Here is a 3437-nt window from a genome sequence, read left to right as displayed (position 1 = left end):
TTTGATGGGGTTGTTTGTTTTTTTGGTATGGAGCTGCAGGTGTTTATAAATTTTGGAGCTGAATCCCTTGTCAGTCAATTCACTTGCAAAGATGTTCTCCCATTCTGTGGGTTGTCTTTTTGTGTTGTTTAGGGTTTCCTTTGCTGTGAGGAAACGTTGAAGTTTGAGTAGGTCCTATTTGTTTATTTTTGTTTTTGTTGTCAATACTCTAAGAGGTGGATCAGAGAAGATGTTGCTGTCATTTATGTCAGAGAGTGTTTGGCCTATGTTTTCCTAAAAATATGGAACACTTCACGAATTTGCGTGTCATCCTTGCACAGGGGCCATGCTAATTTTCTCTGTATCGTTGCAATTTTAGTATATGTGCTGCTAAAGCGAGCACTAAAATATTCATTTTATGTTAAGTAAAATTCACCTCAATAAAAATACTTTCAAAAAAAAAGGAGTTCCCATTGTGGCTCAGTGGTTAACAAATCCGACTAAGAATCATGAGGTTGTGGGTTTGATCCCTGGCCTCGCTCAGTAGCTTAAGGATCCAGCATTGCCATGAGCTGTGGTGTAGGTCGCAGATGCGGCTCAGATCTGGCGTTGCTGTGGCTCTGGCATAGGCTGGCAGCTACAGCTCCAATTGGACCCCTAGCCTTGGGACCTCTATATGCTGCAGGGTGCAGCCCTAGAAAAGACAAAAAGAACAAAAAAAAAAAAAAATTCCCTGGGGTGGGGGTGGGGAACACATGCCTAAAGGATAGGTCTTTCTAGGCATATAAAAACTATCTCTCCACAAAAATTACCTCTTTCACACATTTCACCCAGCCTTGGGAAACTGCGCTTTGGCCTATAATAATCATTGGAGTCTGAAGGCCTTCTTCTGACTTACTTTCTCATCGGTAGGGTTCCCCCATAATACTCCAGTTTAATGTCTTTTCCTTGTTTAGAATCCTCTCTGGCCTTAGAATCTAGTACACATTTCTGAACATGGCCCCAGGCGTCTCTGTGAGCTGACCTATGCCTATTTTTCTTCATTTCCAGCTAAGCTCTGCTCTGCTGACCTCATTCCATGATCTCAAACTATCAGTGGGCTTTCTTCCCTTTGGGTCCTCACACAGACTGTTGCCAGGGCCTAGACTGACCTCCCCAGTCTCAACTCCCACCATCTTTGCACTTTCAATTGCAATAAGGAAAAAAAATCACTTCTTACAGATTTTTCCTGACTCCTAAAATAAGCCCATATTCTCTACAGGTAACTATATTTCTGCTCTCATGACATTCATTATAAAGAAATCCCTTGAGGGCAAGAACTGTGTATATATGTGTGTTCGATGCTGTACCTTTAACACCTAACCCAGGGCCTGGCACCTAATAAACAAATCCTGTATTAGTCTGCTCAGTCTCTTGTAGCAAAGTAACACAGGCTGGGTGATTTAAACAATAGAAATGGATTTCTCACAGTTCTGGAATCTAGAAGTTCAAGGTCAAGGTGCTGACAGAGTTGGTTTCTCAGGAGGCCTCTATTCCTGGCTTGTAGAGAGCTGCCTTCCTCCTGTGCTCACATAGCTTGTTCTCTGTGCATGCTCAGCATGGGCGAGAAAGCTCTCTGATGTCTCTTCCTCTTCTTCTAAGGACACTTACCCTAAGGGATTGGAATTCCATTCAAACTTTACCTCCCTAAAATTTCTATCTCCAAATACAATCCCACTGGGAGGGAAAGCTTCAACATGTGAAATTTGTGGGGACATAATTCAGTCCATAACCAGCCTTCGATACCTGATTTTTGAGTGAATGGTTAAATGATTCAATGGTTTCTCATTCCAAGTTCTTTTCTTACTAAAGGGATCATTGGCATAGGAAGGCATGAACCATGTCTTTCTTTTCCTCAACAATCATCATGTTATCTGGCACATAGCACACATTCAATGTATATTTGTTGGATTGAGTTTACATTCCACCTTCAAGGTAAAGGTGACCTGTAAGGATAGAGGTATATGCGAGTGTGCCTGTGTTTGTGTGCATGTGTGTTTACTAAACATAAAATGTAACTTGATGACTGTCTATAATCACACAGAAGGCTAGTTCCAAGCTTCTAGGCAGAAAGCTTGCAAGGAAGCTCCAGCTCAAAACTCATTTGAAGAACAGAAGCCACTTAGTGGCTCGCAAACTTAATGCTGCTCAGTTCCTTTCTTCCTTATAATGACAGTGCTTTCTCCTTGAAGTAACTTTCTTTCGATAAAAGGAGACCAGGTTCCCTGACCTCAGAAAGAAATGAATTAGTGATTTCTCTGCCTGAGCATTGACATCTTGCTCCCCTGATTTCTAGCAGTGAGATGAATAGACTCTGGAAATAATCTTTTTTGAAGAGGTTGGGGAACCATGGATTTCCTATGGAGTCAGACCTCTGGAAGATTCTTCCTTTTGTTTTTCTTCACAAGGAGGTCTGCACCCAGTTGTTCATACAAACTTCACATCAGTCTCAAGCACAGGCCTCACCTGGCCAGCAACACCAGGCTCGGCAGCAGAATGAGCACCTCACCCCCAGGGGCCCTCTCTCCCTGGCACTCTCCTCCTCTGTCACCTGCAGCTGTCATCACCAATCATGGTGTTGTCCAGGTCTGTGAGAGCTCTACCCAAATGTCCTGCCTCCAATGCAAGCCTAGTAAGTGGTGAGGCATCATGAGAAGCTGTTTCCCGTTCCCTAATCTGAATGTGCTTATTTTTACAGAGACAGAATGAAGGGTGAACCCATGCGATTCTATCAAATCAACTGAGTCAAAATTTCTGTGAGGTTCTGTCCTCTCACCTCACCATCCTGTCCTTCAACAGGTCTTTAAATAAAATTAAGTCTGGCACTAAGCCAAACTAGTGTGGTTGTTTTAGATTCAGGATTTCTGAATTCTTTCTGGTGCATACCTGTGTAGATCTACCTTACTTAGCCTGTTACTTATTTTTCTCAAGAAAATGTGCATCAAAGAATTGTAATTAGCATATATTTGTAAAATATGTGACTGAATGAGAATACATGAATAATATGAATTTTAATAAAAATCAAAATAATGCTTATTAAAGCATTAAAAAGTGATGTAATATGACCATTTTTATACAGTAATTCCTAAGACAGAATGTTTAGAAAAGGCATGTTGTATCTGAAAGCCCCATAATCTGTGACTCTTGGTGACAAAAATAGCAAGGGCCTAGTTTAGCTTTGGAGATCTATGTACATTTATAGAAAGAGCTTCATTACAAATACCCCACACCTCTGAAATAATAACCTTATCAGGAAACCTAGGACATAGTATCAGAAGCCTATTATACTGTACTTCACGTCTCTGCCCTTCCCTCTCATTCCCCTATAGCTGTGGTAGAGTTTCATGAGGATTTCTATGGCAATATGTCACCTCAAGTTCATGTTGGGGGCCTTTAGGTTTCTACCCTGGGAATCTCCA

At 41.5% G+C, this 3437-nt stretch overlaps 1 non-coding gene across 1 annotated transcript; it reads right to left on the bottom strand.

Annotated features, from left to right (window-relative positions):
• Positions 1–275: 275 nt before the first annotated feature.
• LOC125134851 (U6 spliceosomal RNA) lies at positions 276–382 on the bottom strand. Its single transcript, XR_007136838.1, has one exon. It is a non-coding gene; the product is annotated as a U6 spliceosomal RNA (small nuclear RNA).
• Between the last annotated feature and the right edge of the window lie 3055 nt (positions 383–3437).

The sequence above is a fragment of the Phacochoerus africanus genome, chromosome 8, assembly GCF_016906955.1.
Source record: "Phacochoerus africanus isolate WHEZ1 chromosome 8, ROS_Pafr_v1, whole genome shotgun sequence".
NCBI classification, from domain to species: domain Eukaryota; kingdom Metazoa; phylum Chordata; class Mammalia; order Artiodactyla; family Suidae; genus Phacochoerus; species Phacochoerus africanus.
This window is presented reverse-complemented; position numbering and strand designations above follow the sequence as displayed.